The sequence below is a fragment of the Octopus bimaculoides genome, chromosome 29 (genome assembly GCF_046866305.1).
Source record: "Octopus bimaculoides isolate indiv1 chromosome 29, ASM4686630v1, whole genome shotgun sequence".
Lineage (NCBI taxonomy): Eukaryota > Metazoa > Mollusca > Cephalopoda > Octopoda > Octopodidae > Octopus > Octopus bimaculoides.
In genome coordinates this window covers 15425494-15449981 of record NC_142956.1, presented here as the reverse complement: position 1 = coordinate 15449981, position 24488 = coordinate 15425494, and the positions used below count along the sequence as shown (strand labels likewise).

General features: G+C 39.3%; 1 protein-coding gene across 1 annotated transcript in view; it reads left to right on the top strand.

Moving 5' to 3' along the window:
• Positions 1–24488, top strand: part of LOC106877716 (cysteine and glycine-rich protein 1) — a 93863-nt gene that overhangs the window by 31737 nt on the left and 37638 nt on the right. Inside the window, exon 2 of the mRNA XM_089345752.1 lies at positions 13148–13266. The gene's annotated coding sequence lies outside the window, so the exon portion shown is untranslated. The remainder of the gene's footprint in view (positions 1–13147; positions 13267–24488) is intronic.

The following is a 24488-nucleotide window of genomic DNA, read 5'->3' as shown; positions in this document are numbered from 1 at the left end:
TTGTACCAAATCCACTCAAGGCTTTGGTCAGCTCGCGATTATAGTAGAAGACACTTGCCCAAGGTGCCAAGCAGTGGGGCTCAACCCGTGGTTGGGAAGCAAGCTTTTTGCCACACAGCCACTCCTACACCTACATTATATATATATATATATATATATATACATATATATATATACATATATATATATATATATATATCAATATCTATATCTATAAAACACAAGATGTTTGTGTGTGTGTGTGTGTACGTGATGTGGGTTATGCACGTCCACAAATTAGCACGCATGTCGCTCCAATTTTAGGACATTGTTCATGACTCTATCTGTGTTTTTGTCAACTTTTTCTCACAGAGGCACCCGCGTATAGCTGTAAAAATCGATAAACTTCTACCAATTTTGAAGTTTGTTGACATGGCGAAGTCAAATCTGTGCGTACGCGCGTGAAGGAGAGAGAGAGAGAGAAAGAAAGAGAGGGAGAAAGAAGGAAAGAGAGGGAGAAAGAAAGAAAGAGAGAGAGAGAGAGAAAGAAAGAAATAGTGGGTTTGTGACAAGGGGAGAAACAGAGTGTTTGCCAAGCGTCTAAAAAAAAAAAAATAAAAAAGTGGAAGAGGGAGACAAAGCGTATTAGGAAAGAAAATGTAGCTGAGGAAGACAGAGTAAAATGCATTTGTTTTCTTAAACATGAGATATAGTTTCAAATAGAAGATGTTTTTGAAAGACACTATATTCTATAATAAGATTATATATACTTTCTCACACAACAATTCAAATATATTTATTTTAAATCATTTATTTATTTTAAATCGTTCATCTTTCTCCCCCCCTCTCACTCTCACACATACGCACATATACTACTTTGTCAGTCACCCCCCCCAACCCGTTTTTCGGACCACAAAAAGGGTTTGGTAATTTTTCAGATTAACACCCGCACGATTTCCACTAGGGTGTTACGATTAGGATTAGGGTTACGGTTACGGTTTTAGGGTCAGAGTTAGGGTTAGGGTTTAGGGTTAGGGTTACAGTTAACATAGAAGGGACAGGCTCCTTATTTTTTGGTTAAGGTTGTTGGTAAGCTTTCCTAAGTTACTCCAATCCAGATCCCCAATGCAAACCTTCAGATCAACCTTCTCCTATGCAGATCTCTGCAACATTTAAAAAAAGAGTCAATAAGTGAAAATAACCAATAAACTGATTCCTTAAGGGATTTCCCATTCAAATTGCCAGCAAACCATTTTCAGCCAAACCAATTTCAACGGATTTCGCTCAAATCTGATGTCGATGTTACTTATTTTGGTTTGAAATAAAGGACTTAATCATTTAATAATCCTAGCTTAATCCCGAGCAGCGCCGGGTTATACTGCTAGTATATATATATATATATATATATATATATATATATATATATATATATATATATATATATATATATATTCATTTATATTTATATAAGGGCATTACTACAGAATAATGTAAAAGATTTTTATCCTTTTTTTGAATTTATATATATATATATATATTCATATATATATATATATATATATATATATATATATATATATATAGATATATATATATATATATATATACACGTACACACATACATGATTATATACACACTACACATACATACACACACAAACATATACACACACACATTCACACACGGACATATAAATATACATATATTTATACACAGGCAAATTTAAATGCACATTATAAATTTAAATACACCTCCATACACACACACACACACTCACACAGAATATTTGAGGTGAAGTTAATCAGCTGAAGGTAAGAAGTGTCCCTGACATTACTCTATATGTTGTACCTGACAGGTGTGTGAGTGAGACAGCAGAAAAGATTCTGGTAGATCTGGTTTTTATAAAAAGCCGACTTGTAGACGTTGAAGAATATTGTGTTGACATACAGCAAGGATTTTCTTTCTCTTGCGTCCATTGTTACACACACACACACACACACACACACACACACACACACACACACACACACATGTATGTGTGTGTGTATATGTGTGTGTGTATGCATACCTTCATACTTATAGGTAGACTGTGTTGTTCTCACATCTTACATATATATATATACACACATACATACATTTTTTTGCGTGTCTATATATATATATATATATATATATATATATATATATATAGTTTTACTTGTTTCAGTCATTTGACTGTGGCCTTGCTGGAGCACCGCCTTTAGTCGAGCAAATCGACCCCAGGACTTATTCTTTGTAAGCCTAGTACTTATTCTATCGGTCTCTTTTGCCGAACCACTAAGTTACGGGGACGTAAACACACCAGCATCGGTTGTCAAGCGATGGTGGGGGGACAAACACAGACACGCAAACTTGTACACACACACACACATATATACATATATACGACGGGCTTCTTTCAGTTTCTGTCTACCAAATCCACTCACAAGGCTTTGGTCGGCCTGAGGCTATAGTAGAAGACACTTGCCCAAGGTGCCACGCAGTGGGACTGAACCTGGAACCATGTGGTTGGTAAGCAAGCTACTTAGCACACAGCCACTCCTGTGCCTATGTATATATATATATATATATATATATATATGTATATATAAAATTATAATGTAGGGTATCTAAGAGATACTGCTGCGCTGAAAATAGCAGTCAAATCTTGACTCTAAACCACAATAAATGTTCATATAGCACCAGGAGAGAAGACAAAGAGACAAAATAAACTAGCAAAAATTACTGGATAATTCCAGATCCCGGATTTTCTTCATCTTCGCTCCTGGTGCTATATGAACATTTATTGTGGTTTAGAGTCAAGATTTGACTGCTATTTCCAGCATGGCAGTATCTCTTAGATACCCTAAATTATAATTTAAAATAATCGTTACCTTTGATGGTTTTAATTCCCATGATGGCCACTTGATACAATCGATATTTAAATATCGATCTTATCCTTATTTATATGTATATATAAGAGAGTATTGTAGTTTGCTTGAAGCATTGTGTATTGTTTGTAAAGAATAAAAAGTTTAGAATGGTATAACAATGCACTATAGAACAAAAAAATGGACTGTATACCTGTTGTAACTTGGTAAACTGTAGTCCGATGATTTTTTGGAATTAGAATTCCTTCTTCAGATCTTATTTGCTGGAGTTTCTGCTATAGCAAATAAGATCTGAAGAAGGAATTGTAATTCCGAAATATCATCGGACTATAGATAAACAAGTTACAAAAGGTATATACTCCATTTTTTGTATTATTGTGCATTGTTATACCATTCTAAACTTTTTATTCTTTACACACACACACACACACACACACACACATATATATATATATATATATATATATAAATTTAAGGAATGGAGTGAACGCATGTTACAACTGCATACTTTATTCCTACATATGTTTCGAAGAATTACAAATTATGCGATCCATAGGAATCGTCGATGTTAAAAATGTAAACTTCTCCTCAGGGAATGTATGGGAACCATCTTAAACTTAAGACATTATGACCGAGTATGAGAACTATAGTTGGATAAGGTTATGACGTAATTCATTTGAAAAAACCGTTAGAGATAGATATATATTACTAAAGTAAACAAAAGATACCAGTATTGTAAGAAATAAGCATCAAAATCACTCAATAGTCACAGAGGCACCATATTTCTGTTGAGATGCTCTGTGTTTCTTTCAGTTAATTCTAAATATAACAAAGAATTTGGTAAAATAACTTAGTTATCATTAAGCTAGTGTTAGGAACATAAATTGTGATTGTTTGGTGGAAGATTTTAATTGAAAACTTTTGAAAACAGGACATTTGTACCACAGAGCCAGAGGCGGTTTCAGGCAGGTTGGTATCAGAAGGGCTAATGAACTGACGAGGGAGACAAGCTCCCTACTGTCACATTAAAATGGGGTTTTGGTGAAGTATTGTGAGTTATAACTTTGAAGAGGGTTATTGCGTAAGGTCAGAAAAATGCGAGACGGTACATAGTAAACTACAAAAGAAAAAGAAAACGAAATAAAACGAAGTTGCAGTTTTATCTTATATTTCTATATTTCGGGGCGAAGACCCCTTCTTCAGGATATTTGGTAAAAGCAGTAGTTGGGAAAGGTCGTTGCTCAAACAACTCTCTTTCATACCTTTGTATACTCTTTTTTTTTTTTTTTACTCTTTTACTTGTTTCAGTCATTTGACTGCGGCCATGCTGGAGCATCGCTTTTTAGTTGAGCAAATCGACCTCAGGACTTATTCTTTGGAAGCCTAGTACTTATTCTATCGATCTCTTTTTGCCGAACCGCTAAGTTACGGGGACGTAAACACACCAGCATCGGTTGTCAAACGATGTTGGGGGGGACAAACACAGACACAAACATATACACGCACATCGACGGGCTTCTTTCAGTTTCCGTCTACCAAATCCACTCACAAGGCTTTGGTCGGCCCGAAGCTATAGTAGAAGACACTTGCCCAAGGTGCCACGCAGTGGGAATGAACCCAGAACTATGTGGTTGGTAAGCAAGCTACTTTATTTCATTAGCGATTTGCCATGAAGGCATTACAAAAAGGGGACGAACAAGGACAGACAAACATAAGGGGGAGTAGCTTAAACGTTTTTTTTTTACAAAAATGATATGATTAAAATTAGTGTAAAAATTAGAGACAAGAATCATTGCGTTTTGCAATGAGACAGCTAGAAGGAAGGCACCCAACCATCCTGGTAGAACCTTTGCTTCCCTGATTGACCTCACTTATTTGGTGCCACTCTCACTCAGCTTGCGTTCCACAGACTTCCATCTTTTCGTAAACATAACCCTAACCCCCTCTCCAGCCTGATCTCACTACTGAGGTGGTAACTGAAAAAGTTGACCAACCCCTGGCCGGAGACAAAGGTACCTGTACTTACCACACAGCCACTCCTGCGCCTATCTGTGTTCTCTTTCCAGCATCGTTTGACAACCGATGTTGGTGTGTTTATGTCCCTGTGACTTAGCGGTTCAGCAAAAGAGACGGATAGAATAAGTCCTGGGGTTGCTTTGCTCGACTGAAGGCGGTGCTCCAGCATGGCCGCAGTCAAATGTCTGAAACAGACAAAAGGATAAAAGAATATAATAATTCTCTCTTTTTCATACTCTTTGTATTTATGCAACTCACTGTCCACTCAGTCTGTCTTTCTCTCCCTCTCTGTCCGTCTGTCTGTCTCTCTCCCTCTCTGTCCGTCTGTCTGTCTCTCTCCCTCTCTGTCCGTCTGTCTGTCTCTCTGTCTTTCCCCTCTCTTTCTCCTGTCTTCCAGTATTTAAAGCTAGCCATTCCATATGACTAATAAAGAAACAACAATAACGAGGAAGTGATTATCTGTGATTATATGGGTGTGTGTATGGAAGGGTATATATATATATATATATACGAGTGTGTGTGGTGGGTGTATGGGTGTGAGTTTGTGTATATATGTATGTATATGTAGATGTGTTTGTATGTGAATGTTAATCTGTATAGGTGTTTGTGGCTATGTATGTATGTATTAGTAGATGTGTATGTGTGTCTATATGTATAGTACATGTGTGTATGTGTTTGTGTTGTGTGTATGTATTATATGTATGTGTATAGTATGTGTGTGTGTGTGTATAACATACATTTGTATGATTGTATGTAAATTTATATATTTGTATGGTTGTGTTTATGTGTGTATATCTGTATAGGTGTGTTTGTGGCTATGTATGTATAAGTGGATGTGTATGTGTGTCTATATCTATAATACGTGTTTGTGTGTGTATGTATTATGTGTATAATGTGTGTGTGTGTGTGTGTGGGATCTTTTTTAAAACGGGGGCCACATTTTTCATTAACGAAACACTTTGAAACTTGGAACACTGGTAGAATGTGTCATATAATACATCTTTTTCTCTTAGTCTTCTTAAAAAAAAAAGAAATCCATAAGCTATTCCATGTTAAAGTTGTCGTATTTCTGTAATTTCAACCAATCACTGATGTCCATTCAGCCGATATACATTAAGTGCCGACTACATAAACAAACGATTCTGAAATAATTAACCCTAACCCTAGGGTTAGGGTTAAAGCAAATTTAAAATGAAAAAAGCAAATAAAACGAAGGTATGGAGATTAAATACGCTTTACATCGCTTAATCAGCCAAAGGAGTAAAGGTAAACAACTGAATACTTGTCAGTGATTGGTTGAAATTATCGAAATAAGACAATTTTTTACATGAAATAAATTCGAATACAAAAATATTCTTCTGTTCTATAACACAAAATAGATAAGTATACGAAGTTTGAAAGTCTTTCCGTACCAAAAACACTACGTAAAACATTAATGAAAAATGTGGCCCCCGTTTTAAAAAAGATCCTGTGTGTGTGTATAATATACATTTGTATGATTGTATGTAAATTTATATATTTGTATGGTTGTGTTTGGTTGTGTGTACATCTGTATAGGTGTGTGTGTGTGAGAGAGAGAGAGAGAGAGAGAGAGAGAGAGAGAGAGAGAGAGAGAACAATTTCATTGACACACATTTATTTCAGTTATTATTGAAATAAAAGACACCAAGCCATCCCCCCTCGACCCCCCCCCCCACACACTGTGTCCCCCCCCCACCGTTTATGTATTATAATAGGTATTGTTTGGTGCTAAATATCAGTATTTACCTGGTGGTGGTCACTGACACACTTTTGGATTGGTTACAAGAGGAATTGTGTCAGAAGCTAACTTGTACAACTACTTCATGACTTCTGTCTCTCTCTCTCTCGCTCTCTCTTGCTCTCTCTGTCTTTGTTTCTCCCACTCACTGTGTATGTCTCTGCCTCTCTATTACTCTCTCTCACTCTCTTTGTCTTTCAGTGTATCTCTCTGTCCATCTCCCTTACTTTGTCTTTTTCTCTCTCCCACTATCTCTCTCACAGTCTCTCTCTCTCTCTCTCTTTCCCTTTCTCTGTCTCACTTTCTGTCTCCCTGTGTCTTTCTCACTTTGTCTATCTCTTTCTTTCTGTCTCTCTCTCTCTCTTTGTATAGGCATATATAAATGCGTATATATATATATATATATATATATATGGGTATAAGTATGGATGTGTGTGTGGGTCTGTACGTATGGTTATAAATAGGAATATATATATAGATAATCAGATATATATGTGTATATATATATATGTGTGTGTGTGTATATGTATGTATATATATGTGTGTGTGTGTGTGTGTGTGTGTGTATATATATATGTGTGTGTGTGTGTGTGTATATATATATGTGTATGTGTGTATATATATATATATATATGTGTGTAAATATGTGTGTGTGTGTAAATATATATGTGTGTGTGTGTGTGTGTGTGTGTGTGTGTGTAAATATATATATATTTTGGTTCATATTTGTATTTGGTTTGCAAGATTCTTGATGTGAATTTGTGTGTTGAAAGAAATACTATTGAACCTTGGGAGGGGCATTATGCCAGTAATAATAAACACATGCACTGGTTCGGTTCTTTATTCTTAGTTAATGGGTTGGTTACTTCGTTAACCAATTTATTGATCAGCCGTTTTTTACTAGTTTTTCAAACTCATATGTTAAACACTTTGGTCAAACAATTAACCATTCAAATGTTCGGTTTTGTTAGTGTTGTCATTGTTTATTTCATCACATTGTTGCAATCTCTTCAGTGACACGTCACTCTACTTCCATTTCTTTTGAACCCATGTTCCAGCGTTGGGATTTGTCCGAGATGAGTATGTGAGAGTGTGTATGTCTGCATGTGTGTGTTTATACATAAGTGTGTCCAACCATATGTGTGTGTGTGTGTGTGTTTTTTAAATACTGCGTCATTTTTCATATACATAAGATAGTGCTTTTGGTTTTCTCTGTGTGTGGTGATAGATCGATAAATATACACAAAGACTAGCCTGGTTTTATGACTGAGTTTGCTTGCAACCATGTATCATTGAATTCTGCTCCACTGGGTAGCTCTCTATTGTGTGTCAGTTTTTAGTGAGTTACTGTTCTCTTAGACAACTTGCCTGCACTATGATTTGCAGAGTCCATGTATCATTTATCTGTCACTTGCTTGCCACTGGACTGTGGCCATGCTGGGGCACCACCTAGAAGGGTTTAAACAAATTGCTTCCAGTACTTTTTTTTTGGTGAGGTCTGGTATTTGTTCTACCTAAAGCAACATGCATGCACGATTTCTACAGTAATGTGCATGCGTGTGCAACTGCAGCAACATGCATGCATATACAGTGTGCCTGCTTCTATGAAAACATGCACATGTGTGCATATCTAACACAACATGCGCATGTTCACAGCAACACATGCATGCTCTTGTATCTGCAGCAACATGCATGTGTATGTATCTGCAGCAACATGCATGTGTATGTATCTGCAGCAACATGCATGTGTATGTATCTGCAGCAACATGCATGTGTATGTATCTGCAGCAACATGTATGCACCTGCAGAAATGCACAATGCACAAATGCATATTGACAGTAAAATGCTCACACGAACATCTATAGACGTAGATGTCTCTCTTACACAAAAACACACACACTCCATGCATGTTATGCGTATACCCCCCCTGTCAAAACCTTCCCATCTCCCCACTCCTGTATCATCAAAGAGGAAGTGATGCTAAACAGGAAGTACTAATGAGGTCACCTTCAATTAGTTTGACCCATAAATGAAATTTGTCTTCCTGTCTCTCTCATTGACACTTTTTTTTCTCCCCTATATTCTTTATGTGGCTTGCATTGTCTTAGAGGTGGTCACTTGTGTACATATGTGTGTGTATGTGTATTGGGTGATGTTGTGGTTAAGAATATTCCAGTTATGACCATCCTGTGTAATTCTAATATCTGAAATTTGGAACTGTCTTGAACAAGTTGTCCTTCTGTTTTTTAAGACAGTTGTGTGTGATTTGAGGGACGTTTGACTGTTATTTCTAGCATGTTCATTAACTCCATAGAGGATTTCTCATTGTGTATGTGCTAATTTGAGTGGTCCAGCAGACATAGGGTCATAGGTGTTCCAATTGTGACCATTCCAACTTTTATTAAGACATAGTGCCTCGGAGGGGAACTTTCTAGTTGCAATCCTATGGTCATTCGTGACTGAAAGGGGTCTTTAACCTTTTACCCTACGTACATATAATGGCATGGAAAGGGCAGGCCGGTATGTTTGGGCGACTGCTGGTCTTCTATAAATGACCTTTCCCAGACCTGTGCCTTGGAGGGGAACTTTCTAGGTGCAATCCCATGGTCATTCATGACTGGAGGGGGTCTTTAACCATTACCCTATGTCCATATAATAGCATGGAGGGGAGGCTGGTATGCAGGGGTCACTGTTGGTCTTCCATAAACAAATCTTGCCCAGACTTGTGCTTCAGAGAGGAACTTTCTAGGTGCAATCCCATGGTCATTCATGACTGGAGGGGGTCTTTAACCTTTACACTATGTCCATATAATGGCATGGAGGGGAGGCTGGTATGCAAGGGTCACTGCTGGTCTTCCATAAACAAATCTTGCCCAGACTTGTGCCTCAGAGGGGAACTTTCTAGGTGCAATCCTATGGTCATTCATGACAGGAGGGGGTCTTTAACCTTTACACTATGTCCATATAATGACATGGAGGGGAGGCTGGTATGCAGGGGTCACTGCTGGTCTTCCATAAACAAATCTTGCCCAGACTTGTGCTTCAGAGAGGAACTTTCTAGGTGCAATCCCATGGTCATTCATGACTGGAGGGGGGTCTTTAACCTTTTACCCTACGTACATATAATGGCATATAATCCTACGATCATTTGTGACTGAAGGGGTCTTTACCCTTTTAACCTACATACATATAATGGCATGGAGAGGGGAGGCTGGTATGCATGAGTGACTGCTGGTCTTCCATAAACAAACCTTGCCCAGACTTGTACCTCGGAGGGGAACTTTCTAGGTGCAATCCTATGGTCATTCATGACCAAAAGGGGTCCTTCTACAGTAGTTAGTATTAGTGGCTATAGTTGTTGTTGTTGTTTGGCCTTGGGTCAGTCCTGGTGGTGGTGATAATGGTGTTATTGTTTATGATGTTTGGCGCTGCTTTATTTTATAGTGTTGTTATTGTTGTTGGTGATGGTGGTGGTGGTGGTAGTGGGTAGTGCAAATTTTGTAATTAGTATAACGAGCCAAATAGCTAAACACATCAGTGATCTTCTTAATTAATTAAATCTCTACAAGAATAGAAGTGTCGAGTGGGAGGTGAGCAGGGCAGTTGTCTGACTATTATTTCAGTGTTAATTACTACATCTCAATCAACCAACTCATTTATTCCGGATATTGTCTGAAATATTTGTGTGTGTGTGTGTGTGTGTGTACCTTTTCATACTTGGTTCAGTGATCAGACTGTGGCCATGCTGGGGCACCAGCTTACAGAGTTTTATTTGAACAGTTCAGTTCTTGAACTTCATTTTGTTTTTTAAAGCTCTGTGCTGTTTTTGTTGATTCTCCTTGCTGATAAACAAGTTACGGGAATGCAAACAAACCAACACTGGCTGTCAAACAGTGTTGGGGACAAATGCACACAAACACATGTGTATGTCTGTGTGTGGAAGTGCATGGCTTAGTGGTTAGGGTGCTGGACTGATGATTATAAGATTGTGGTTTCAATTCCTGGATCAGGCAATACATTGTGTTCTTGAGCAAAACACTTCATTTCACTCCAGAAACAGACTCTTAAATGCCTAGATGTGAAGGTGCATGGCTTAGTGGTTAGGGTGTTGGACTCATGATTGTAAGATTGTGGTTTCAATTCCTGGACCAGGCCACACATTGTGTTCTTGAGTAAAACACTTCATTTCACTCCAGAAACAGACTCTCTTAAATGCCTTCGATGATGTAGTTCTAGATACACTATGTCTAATATCAGATGGGAAGGTCACAGCTGGACATCTCTGATCATAGGTCTGTTGGATCAGGACTGACCTGGGGCTAAACAATGATTACTATAGCCACTAATACTAACTGCTATACTATACATTAGATCATGTAGTCCTAGATACACTATGTCTGAATAAAAGATGAGAAGATTATGGCTGCAACATCTTAGATCATAGGTCTGCTGGATCAGAGCTGACCTGGGGCTAAACAGCAGCAGCAACTACAACCACTTATAGTAACTACTCTACATTAGTTAATATAGGCCTAGATATACTAGAAGATAAAAAGGTCCCAGCTGGAGCATTTTCGATCATACGTCTGGACTGATCCAGGGCTAAGCCACAACAACTGCAGCCATTAATACTAATTACTATACTGTACATTAGATAATGTAGTCTTAGATACACTATGTCCCAATAAAAGATGGGACAGTTACTGCTGGAACGTCTTTGATCATAGGCCTGCCGGATCAGGACTGACCTGGGGTTAAACGACAACATCTATAATCACTCATAGTAACTACTACTGTATACATTTCATGATATAGTCCTAGATAGACTATGACTGACTAAAAGAAAGGTCACAGCTGGAACATGTTTGAATATAGGTTGACTGGATCTTGACTGGCCCAGGGTTAAACAAGTACAAAATTTGTCACTGTTGTACTTTATGGTTGAATGGTTTGCAGTAGGCAGGACTTAGTCAGCTCTTGTGGCCATGTATAGGCAACATGTCAGTCACAAAACCAACCAACCAACCATGAATAAATCCATATGAAGCAGGAAGAAAGCTTAGGAGAAGAAAGAAAAAAACATTGGAATGGGGTGGAGTTGGGGTAGAAATAAGGTATATCAAGACGGTGAGCTGGCAGAAATGTTAGCACGCGAGATGCTTAGCGGTATTTCGTTTGCCATTATGTTCTGAGTTCAAATTCCGCTGAGGTCGACTTTGCCTTTCATCCTTTCGGGGTTGATAAATTCAGTACCAGTTACGCACTGGGGTCGATGTAATCGACTTAATCCATTTGTCTGTCCTTGTTTGTCCCCTCTATGTTTACCCCCTTGTGGACAATAAAGAAATAAGAAATAGGGTATGTGGGTGTGTGTAATGTGTGGTATATGGGTGTGTATATTGTATGAGCCTGCAGGACCACACGTCAAATGCACTGTCATCAAACACACCATCACCACCGTCAAACATCACCACCGTCAAACATCACTACCGTCAAACATCACTACCACCATCAGACACATTCATCATCACCACCGTCAAATGCACCATCATCACTGTCAAATACACAATCACTGTGAAAATAAATAGCAGACCTGAGGCAAATCCTGCTTGTGACGAGGGGATGTTAGAAGGCTGGACTGTATGACAAGTTTCCTGTTTCATGATGGTAGGCCCCTTTGGGATATCACATACTGAGCTACCTTCTTCAGCTACCAGCCCAGGCTCTGCTGCTCATCAAGCTGAGGAGAAAATCTGTCAAGGTATCGGGGTCGATTGAGTCCATGGCAGTGGAGATCTCCAGCAGTCTTGGTCCCCCACCTGGACTATATCCCTGGTCACCATTACTGGGGCAGAGATTGCTGTCTGCAAGTGCAAGCCCCTTAAGTCAGTGGCTGTTCCAGTGAATCTCCCTTGCTACCATCCAGAGCAATGCTTTTCCCATTCTGCCTGCTGGGGGTCTTGAGAAATGTTTCTATATTGTAAGAGGCGAGATTTTCCATATTTGAGTAATGCAATGTCTCTGTTATCCATTCACATGTAGGATGAGGTGCTGGAGTTGTTTAACCCAAGGTCAGTCCTGATTGCGCAAGATCTATGGTTGAAGATGATGATGGTGGTGGTGGTGGGATGTGCGGTGTTGATGGTCGTGTTTGGGTGGTGGTGGTGGTGGTGACAGTGGCGGTGATGGTAGTTGTAATAGTGATGATGGTGATGGTGAAAGATTGTGGTGGTGGTGGTGGTGGTGGTGGTGGTTGTGATGGCAGTGGTCTTGGTTATGGCAGTGGTTGTGGTGATAATGATGTTGGATATAATGGTGGCATTAGAAATCTTGGTTCAATAGCGGTTGGGGGTGGGGGTGTTTGTCATGCGAGTGATGATGATGGTAGTGGTGGTGGTTATCATCACAGTGGTGGGGGTGTTGTACTGATGATGTTGAAGATGTTTCAAACCATTACTTTATCCCAATTATTCTTTATTCCAGATTACTTCCTGTTACTGTGGGAGACCAAATTTGGGAAGTGTTGATACTCCTGGATGTGAAACAGTCTTTACAACTGTTAACTCTTTTTCTAAGATATTTGATTTTTGCTGTTTCCTAAGGTAAGCAGACAAATCTAAACTATATTCCATTTAGTTTCCCTATCATATAAATGTTATTTTTTATGCTTTGGGACGGTCATTATACCAACAATAGCACAAGCACTGGTTTCAAAATCACTTCTTTATTGTTAGTTTGTTTAATATCCAATTATTTAATCAAATGACTAACAATAAAGAAGTGATATTGAATCAGTGCTTGTGTTATGGTTGGTATAATGATCCTCCCAAGACAACAAGTCTTGTTTCAACATGAATTCTCATAAAAAACCTTGCGAACAAAGTACAGAACTGAAGTAAAGGATTATAGTCATGGCTTAACCTCAAGAGAACTGTAAAAGTAGATGTTGGATTTGCAGGTATGGTTGTGTGAGTGAGAAGTTTCCTTTGGAACAATATGGTTAGAAGTTCAATCCCTGTGGGAGTGCATTGTCAGCTAACTTTCTGTACTGTATATTATAGCTATGTTTTTCGTATTGGTGGTGGTGATGATGATGATGGTGCTTTTGACTGGTGATGATGATGATGATGATTGTGTTTGACAGTGATGGTGATGGTGCATTTGACGGTGGTGATGGTGCATTTGACGGTGGTGATGGTGCATTTGATAGTGGTGATGGTGCATTTGACAGTGGTGATGGTGCATTTGACGGTGGTGATGGTGCATTTGACGGTGGTGATGGTACATTTGACGGTGGTGATGGTGCATTTGATGGCAATGATGGTGTGTTTGACGACAGTGCATTTGGTGATGACAGTGCTTTTGACAGTGATGATGATGGTGCATTTGACAGTGGTGATGAGGGTGATGATGATGTTGCATTTGATGGTGATGACAATGTTTATGACAGTGATGATGGTGCATTTGACGGTGGTGATGATGACGTATTTGATGGTGACGGCAACGATGTTTTTGATGGTGGTGGTGGTGGTGGTGATGACATTTTTGACAATGATTTTGGTGTTCTTTCATGCCGATAAGTACTTTTAACAATAGCAACAATGATGATGATGATGATGATGATGGTGACTGTTATTTGAGGATAAGGGTGCCTTTGATGATGATGATGATGAGGATGATGAGTGGAAATAAATAGCAGACATGAGGCCAATCCGGCTTGTGAATTAGCAACACGTACCTGTTAGATCAGATTAAAGAAGAGGAGGAGAAGCAGAAGAGGAAGGCAGTGGAAGTGGAGGGGCAGGAGACTCGCTCACACTCACATTGATGTGAGTGTACTAAATAGCCTTTGCCACCATCATCACCCTCTCTCTCTCCATGCCACCACTACCACCACCACCACCACTACACTTGGCATTAATTAATATTATGAAAACGTAATGAGCTAATTGGATGAAATTGCTTAGTGAGAGTGCACAGTGGTGCGATGAGGTGTCTGGGGAGGGGGCCGAGTCCTTGGTGTGGGTGCAGGGGTTTAGCTTTCTGGTTGAAGCGGTGTTTGATAATGATGTGGTGGCCGGCTATGAAATGGTTACCAACCACTTTGGTTTTGGAGGGTGTGGGTTGGTGTGGAAGGGACGGTTGCCTTTTGTGTTTTTTTCTTTTATTTTCCGTTTCCTCTTTTTTTTTTTGTTGTTGTTGTTGTTGTTCTTCCTCTTCCTGTCGTCACGGTTGGACGAACACACGTGAGTAAACTTTTAATGTTGATTGTGTGTGTGTGCGAGAGAGGGAGTGAGAGAAGGGTGTTGCCGTGTGCATTTGAGCGCTCTTTCAGATCTGAACACAAACACACACACAAGCTCTGTGTGTGTGTAGATTGTTTGAAGTGATGGACAGATTTTATATATTAAGAAAAAGGTAGTCTGAGTTTTGGATTATTATTTATTAGCGCTTTCATCTCGTTCGTTTCTGAGAATCATCAGATGAGTCTGGGAAACGAATGAGATGAAAGTGCTAATGAATGATTATCCAAAATTCTGACCTACCTCCTTTTACTTAATAAATAAATAAATCAATATATATATATATATATATATATATATGTGTGTGTGTGTGTGTGTGTGTGTGTGTGTGTGTGTGTGTGTGTGTGTGTGTGTGTGTGTATGTGTATATATATGTATATATATGTGTGTATATGTGTATATATATGTATATATATATATATATGTGTATATATATATGTATATATGTGTGTGTATATATATATATATATATATATATATGTATATATATATATACACACACACACACACACACACACACACACACACACACACACATTCAGAGAGAGTGAGAGACAAATGTATATATATAAATATTTATTAAAATAATAGAGGGTAGCAAAATTTTAGAAATTTTTCTACCAGTGGCCTAGCATCTGTAAAAAGTCAATAGACAACATATTTTCCATATAAAATTAGTGTACATTTAAACACAAGAAGAGGCTGCCTTACATGCTCGAAGGACGTTCTTGACTGCTCTTTCTAGCATGTAAAGCAGCCTGTTAATGGTCACATCTTTTTGTGTTTAAATGTACACTAATTTTATATATAAATATTTATGTATATTCAAACATATACACCTATATAAATAGATGTATATTAGAATAACAGGCACACACACACACACACACACACACACACACACACACATATAAAATAAAAGTATATGCTGGTGAACAACTGGAATCGGATTAGATCAGTTGTTCTTAACTGGTGTCTATGATTTTGTTGCACAAAAATTTATGTGCAGTAAATTGGTTATACTTTTACAATTCACAAAACATTTTAACAATTTTTTTATATAGGCGCAGGAGTGGCTGTGTGGTAAGTAGCTTGCCTACCAACCACATGGTTCTGGGTTCAGTCCCACTGTGTGGCACCTTGGGCAAGTATCTTCTACTATAGCCTCTGGCCGACCAAAGCCTTGTGAGTGGATTTGGTAGACGGAAACTGAAAGAAGCCCGTCGTATATATGTATATATGTGTGTGTGTGTATGTGTGTGTTTGTGTCTGTGTTTGTCCCCCAGCATCGCTTGACAACCGATGCTGGTGTGTTTACGTCCCTGTAACTTAGCGGTTCGGCAAAAGAAACCGATAGAATAAGTACTAGGCTTCCAAAGAATAAGTCCTGGGGTCGATTTGCTTGACTAAAAGGTGGTGCTCCAGCATGGCCACAATCAAGTGACTGAAACAAGTAAAAGAGTAAGGTATCATTGAAATGTGAATACAAACAGAATAAAATGAGTTTCACGTAAATCAGACCATGGGTTCCCGAGATATGCAGTTTTTTTTGGGTATCTTTATGAATAGCCAAACTGGCACATAATGGGAAAATATTCTTAAAGTAAGGATCATTGAAATGTGAATACAAACAGAATAAAATGAGTTTCACGTAAATCAGACCATGGGTTCCTGAGATACGTGGTATTTTTCTGGGTAAGTTATTTTAATAAATTCTTCATTATTCTAAAAATAAATTGAAACAAAGACAATACATGTTAAAAAAAAAACCTAGTAACAAAAGGGTTACGCTATTGTAGAGGGGACAGAAACAGGTGTCTTTTTGTAGATATATGGTTACCCCAGTTAGATAAAAAGAGAGGGGAGATGTGCCAGGTACGAGGGGTGACTGTAATGGGTCATGGGTAGTCTAGTTCAAGGCACAAGCATTCATGCATACAAGCGTGTCCTCTACACCGCTCCCTCAGCCAAGAAATCCTAGTCTTGCAGGCTCGATGGGTGTTCATGCCACAGAAAAGCCCCTGTGACGGTGCTATGTAAAAGTGTCCATGCTGATTCCACATAAAAGTGCCTGTCTTGGTGCCACACCTAAAAACGCCCATCTTAGTGCCACGCATACAAGTGTCCATGTCTGTGCCATATGTTAAAGTGCCCATGTTGGTGTCACACTGAAGCACCCAGGACACTCTGTAGAGTGGTTGGCATTAGGAAGGGCATCAAGCTGTAGAAGCCATGCCCAAGCAGACAAATGGAGCCTGGGCAGCTCCTGTCGAACCATCCAGTCCATGCCAGCATGGACTATGGATGCTAAATGATGATGGCGCAGGCATGGCTGTATGGGAAGAAGTTCTGGGTTCAGTCCCACTGAGTGGCACGATGACGACAACGACGATGGTGATGATGATGACGATGGTGATAATGATGACGGTGGTCAAGATGACAATGACAAGTGATGATGGTAATGGTGATGATGATAGTCATTATGACGACGACAACGGTGCTAATGGTCATGATGACGACAACGGTGATATGGTCATGATGATGACAACAATGGTGATGATAGTCATGATGATGATGACAACAATAGTGATGATGGTCATGATGATGATGACAACAATAGTGATGATGGTTATGATGATGATGGTGATGAATTTTATGCTAATATGTTCAAGACTCCGCTTAATAATTTGAAAGTTATTTTACTAAATTCTTCATTATTCTAAAAATAAATTGAAGCAAAGGCAGCATATGTTAATAGAAACCTAGTAACAAAAGGGTTACGCTATTGTAGAGGGGGGGGGGACAGAAACAGGTGTCTTTTTGTAGAGACATGGTTACCCCAGTTGGAGCAAGAGACGGGAGATGTGCCGGGTACAAGGGGATGAATGCAAATGGAGGGATATAGAGGATTTGATGGTGAGTGAGCAAGGAGTTCACAAGAGTGCAACTGGGGGGAGGGAAGGAAAAAGAAAATGCAGTTAGGGGTGAACAAGGGGAATGGCAGAATAGCAATGATACAGTTGTCAGGGGGCGGAGATGACTAAGCGACATTGAGCTGCAGGAGTAGGGGTGTAGAGACAAGCATAGTGCATGGGATGTAGTTTGGTTCATGTATGTATATATAGGTGTAGGGACGTGATCCACAGAGGACCAGCTTCATTTTGATGTATGATACATCTTTCTGTGTTGGTAATTATACCTGTCTTAAACAAAATGGCATTACTTTTTGACTCACCTTCGTATGTTGTGTGTGTGTGTGTGTGTGTGTGTGTGTGTGTGTGTGTGTGTGTGTGTGTTTGTGTCTTGACATGGTTTGATAGTTGTAAATGAGTGTCCGTTTCAGGCAAGAAGTGTTATTCATTTCCAATATTTTGCTGAGAGCATGTTTGATCATGGGGATCTATTACTTTGTTTGGAAACAGGTGAGGGTTGGTGACAGGAATAGCATCCAGCCCTAGAAAATCTATTCAATAAACTCTGCCTGATTCATGTAAGCATGGAAAAGAGGATGTCAAGCCGATGATAATGATATATATATATATATATATATATATATATATATATATACACACATAATGTAATTTTTTCATGTCCTATGTATATGAATAAAAGGTATGTGTGTGCATTATATATATATATATATACACACACACGCATGCACAGTAATATATGCAAATACATATACACAATATATATTTTTTAATGTTCTCTACATGAATAGGAGAGAATGTAGATATATATGTTTGGTATGTTTGTGTTTGCACATACACCCATTCACCTGCCCTCACACACACACACTCTTAATATATTCATGCTCGGGTTATGAATAAAATAGATTATAATTATAAACACGCAGACACATGTACAATATTATCTATTTATATACAGTATATGAATAGAACTAAATATTTATATATACCTATATACTTGCATTTACACCCATATATATATATATATATATGTATATACGCACACACACACATTAATTTATATGTATTTATGTACATATATATATATGCGCTAAACATATTCTATTTATGTACTTTTTATGACTAGAACAATCTATATACAGACACACCCACCCCAATCACACACACACACCCTAATTAATATATATATATTTAGACACCCTTTTACATACAGGCTGAATATAGCTTATTTATGCACTTTGTCAAAAGCAATGTTTATATGCTAATCTATACAAAGAGTCATACATACATATATATATATATATATATATATATATATATATATATATATATATATAGGAGAGAATGGATTGTGCAATATATTTTATTGCATCATACTACAATTGTTTCGTCACTACTGTCAGATCATTGCCGAAACATTATAACTCATTGTGGTGATAGACATTAACACCACTGTGTGATTTAAAGGTGGACTTGTCGAACTCTTATAAAGAGTAAGGTGTCTCGTTGAGAAAGGAAAGAAGGTGTTGGGGATCTATTTTAAAACGGGGGCACCAGTTTTCATTTATGTTTTATGTAGTGTTTTTGGTACGGAAAGACTTTCAAACTTCATATACTTATCTATTTTGTGTTATAGAACAGAAAAAAAAATTTTTGTATTCGAATTTATTTCATGTAAAAAATTGTCTTATTTCGATAATTTCTACTAATCACTGACGTCTATTCAGTTGAAAACAGTTAGCGCTGTAATGGTGTATATCGTATTAATCCCCTAACCCTAACCCTAAAACTAACCCTAACTCTAGAATCCGAACTCTAAAATTGTTACACACATAGATACACACAGCGTAATTTATTATATAAACAATATATGCGTATAAATTACGATTAAACCGGATGAAATATGTCACAGGGAATAACATTTTTATGACCAGCCAGCAGTAACTCTATTGAGCTGAATAGACGTCAGTGATTGGTTGAAATTACAGAAATACGACAACTTTAACATGGAATAACTTGCGAATTCCTTTTTTTTGATAAGAAGACTAAGAGTAAAAGATGTTTTATATGACACTTTCTACCAGTGTCCCAAGTTTCAAAGTGTTTCGTTAAGAAAATACTGGTGCCCCCGTTTTAAAATAGATCCCGTGTTGGTTGTCGGAAGTTACATCTGTGAATATATTGCTTTACCCCTGTTTTATTAAAATCATATCCGCAACCAACCAAGGATACAAAAGTGACAATGTGATATTCAAAGCTTGCGTCAGACGGTCAAATTTTTTGGTATGAATACAAAGAAAGAAATCGTTAACATGGAGGATTTGTTGCCCTGTGTGGTGCAGTTGCAACAGCAACAGCAGCAACAAATTGCTGCATCAGCAACAACAACAGTTGCTGGAATTAATGTTGAAGTAGTCTGAAAGTACTTCAGGGTTGTTCACAGAGGGCGCTGTAGCAAACTCAATTGGTGAGTTCGTTTATAATTCAGAAGGTATTACTTTCTCAGCATGTTTTTAAAGATATGAAGAAACTTCCACAGAAGAATATAGCAATGGGACTTCTTTTAAAAAAGTTATCCCCTGATGAATGCAAAAAAAGTATTAAGTTTCCAAGAGAAGTAAATCTCAAAAGGGAGATGTGATGTAGAAAAAAAACCAAAGTCAATCTCAAAAGGGGAAATGTTGTGGTGGTAGACATTAACATCCCTGTGTGATTGGAAGGTGGAGTCGTCAAAAAAAATAGACTGGCAATTGTCCTACCCATGCCAGCATGAAAAACAGACATTAAATGATGATGAGGATGATGACACAAGCAAGCTGGTAGAATCATTAACCAAGCAAAATACTTTGAAGGATTTCACCTGTTGCTACATTGAGTTCAAATTCTGCTTAGGTCGACTTTGCCTTTCATCCTTTCAGGGTCAATGAATTAAGTACCAGTTACGTACTGGGATCGATGTAATCGACTAGCCCCCTCCCCCACAATTTCAGGCCTTGTGCCTATATTAGAAAGGATTATTATTATTATTATTTTGTCGCTATGTTCTGAGTTCAAATTCCGCCGAGGTCGACTTTGCCTCTCATCCGTTACGTACTGGGGTCGATCTAATCGACTGGCCCCTTCCTCCAAAATTTCAGGCCTTGTGCCTAGAGCAGAAAAGATTATTATTATTTTTATTAAGGCGGTAAACTGGCAGAGCCATTAGAATGCCAAGTATCCATCTTATGAAATCCACTGACAAGGCTTTGCTCGGCCTGAAGCTATAGTGGAAGGCCGGAGGTGCCACTGCGTGGCACTGAACCAGGAACCATGTGGTTGGGTAGCAAACTTCTTGGGTAGCACACTGCTACACCGCTTCTAAAGGCAGACGGATAAAAATTTAAAGAAGATGTGACTGCTGTTTCTAGCAAATTGAATGACTCATAGATATGAGGTTGTTGTGAAAGGTCTGTTTGTTTTGGTTAAAGATAACCAGGAGGAGGAGGAGGAGAATGAATGCCGGCCAGCAATGCAAGACATTCACATCTCCACTACAGCTAAATGACACATTAATAATGACCTCTTTGTGTGTTAGTATGTAAAAACAGGGAGACGGGGGGGGGGGCATACGGGGTCGGGGGGGGAGTTAGCTTTTTGTTTTGTTTTCTCATTTTCTTTCTATGTGTTTCTTTCATTCTTTCTACTTCTTTACATTTCACTTTTGTTTCTTTCTTTCTCAGCTTCCTCCTCCCCTCTCTTTCTCTCCCCCCTCTCTCTCTCTCTTTTCCTTTGTGTGTGTATCTTGTGTGTCTATCTCTCTCCACGCTCACACTGCTTCTCTTTCCCTGTCCCTCTCTGCATCTCTTTCTCTGTCCCTCTCTGCATCTCTTTCTCTCTTTGCTTCTCTCTCTCTATCTCTCTCTACCCCTCTGTCTCTCTTCATCCCTTTCTCTCTCCATCTCATTCTCACTCCATCTCTCTCTCTCTCCCCACCTCTCTCTCTCTCTCTACATCTCTGTGTTTCTCTCTTTCTCTTCCTCTCCCTGTTCCTCTATCTCTTCCCCCTCTCCCTCCTCTCCCAATAACACAAAATTAGGTTATCACTTCCTCCTAACTGTCCTCCCTCCCCTCTCCCACACCCCACTACCTCTCTTCCATGACCTGACCACAACCTTAAGTGTTAGATGTGATGAGGTGGATGGTGGCGGGATGCTGGTGGTGACAGTATATATAGGGGGTGGTAGGAGAGGGTGGCACCAGTTCTTTCTAGTAGGTGTGATTCATGGCCGTGCACGGTGGTGGTGGGGGGTTGTGATTGATATGACTGTGGGGTGAAGGGTTGATAGCCGGGGGGGGGGGGAGGGAGGTGATGGGGGGAAGAGAGCAGGTGGTTGGGTGAGATGTGATGGTTGGTAACACTGCTGTGTTTGTGTAGTGTGGCGTGGCCCCCCCCCTACAATCACAACCCTCCTACCTGGGGGTAGAGTGAGGGTGGGAGTGAAGATGTGGGGGGGAAAGGATTTCCAGAAAGGGTGTAAGTGTTAGTGTCATAGTATGTGGGGGGGGGGGGGCGTGACTCAACACTATAGTGGCGCTGCATGACATATAGTGTTGGGTCATGCGGCACAGGGACCAGAGTTGGGTGGTGGTGGTGGTGGCGCGGCGTCGCAAAATGGTGCTTTGACCATCTTGTGATAACAGTTACAGGTTTCTCTAAACTAATGTTCAATTCCATCTTTTTCTCTTTTTTAATTGCATCTGTCATTAGACTGTGGTCATGCTGGGGCACCACCTTAAAGAATACCTTAGTTGGATGGACCAACTCCAATTCTATTGGTCATTTTTGCCAAACTGCTAAGTTATGGGGCTGTAAACACACCAACACCAGTTATTGAGCAGTGGTGAGATGCACCACACACACACACACACACACACACACACACATGTAATAGGCTTCTGTCAGTTTCTCCCCTACCAAATCCACTCAAGTCTTAGGTTGACCCAAGGCTATTTGAAAACATGCAGTGGGACTGAACTCCGAAACCAAGTAGTTGGGGAGCAAACTTCTTACCACACAGCCATACCTGTACCTACACACACATACACACACACACACACACACATGCATGTACACATGATGGGCTTCTGTTAGTTTCCGTCTACCAAATCCATTCACAAAGCTTTAGTCAGCCTGGGGTTATAATAGAAAACACTCCCCCCCCAACATGCAATGCAGTGGGACTGAACCCAGAACCATATGGCTAGGAAGGAAACAAGCCTCTTACCCCACAGCCACACCTGTTTACTTTGAAGCTACAAAATTTGCTGACTTTTTATTTCATATGAAATATTAATCTTCCTTTTTTACATATTTGTGTATTGTCCTTTGAAATGTGCGTATGTACTGAATCCTATTTTGTATTAAATCTAATTTTGATTCAACATCTTTTTTACTCCTCCATTTTTTTTATAATTGTTTATGGTATTTTTATACCTATAACGATATTTTTCAAATACTATTTTCATATTCTTATTACTTGTTCTGGCTGTTTTTCTTATGAATATGATGAATCTTTATTAGAAATCATTCTTTCTCTCTTTTTGGACCTCTCAAAAAGTTTGAATTGTTCTTTTTTGAGCTTATTTTTTCCCCCCACATATTAATCTTCCTCTAATGTTGCGCCAGCAACCTACCCAACAGCATGCTGGTGGTGGTGGTGGTGGTGGGGGGTCCTCTCTTTTGCCCAGCTCCTATTTACTGTATTATCATTCATTTTTATTCTGCTCCTCCTCCCTCTTTCCACATTATCAGACCTCCCCTACTCTCCCACTCACTCCTGGCACTTATTTCTACCCACTTGTACCTTAAAAGATCCACCCTATTACCTCATCACCACTAATTTTTATCTCTCTTTCCAGATTTATCCTAGTTAACCCCACCTTTTCTCCTAAAAAAAAAAAACGTGTACCATCATGTAGCTTCTCTTCAACAAGAAACACCCCCCCCCCCGCTTGCTCCAGCCCTTTTCTCTCATATTTTAATCTTCCACTCCTTATTCCCCTATCATAAAGTTACCCCTCTCTACTCCTTATTCTTGGTAGCATAATGTTTTTTCTCCCCTGTTGAGGTTCATAGTCCTGCAAGCTGCATGGAAACATTAAAAGTGCTGTTGGCAGGTAAATGGCGCTTGGTACATGATGTAAAGTGGTCGGCTTTGAGAAGAGTGTCTGGCCATAGAAACTAAGCCAAGGAAGGTGTTGGAGCTTAACCCTTTCGTTACGAACCCGGCTGAAACCGTTTCTGGCTACGGATTCTGCCAGCTCGCCGTCTTAGGACAGGAGGAGATAATGCCAGGAATATTGTCCTCTAAACTCTGCCAAATCAGACTGGAGCCTGGTGTTGCCATCCGGTTTCACCAGTCCTCAGTCAAATCGTCCAACCCATGCTAGCATGGAAAGCGGACGTTAAACGATGATGATGAAAGGTTCTGCTAAGTCAGTGGGGTTGTGGCAGTGGTGGTGGTCATGGTGTTTATAGTGGTGAGTGTGTGTGTGTGTGTGTGTGTGTGTGTGTGTGATGTTGTGGAGCAAGTTGGTGTGATTGTGGTGAAG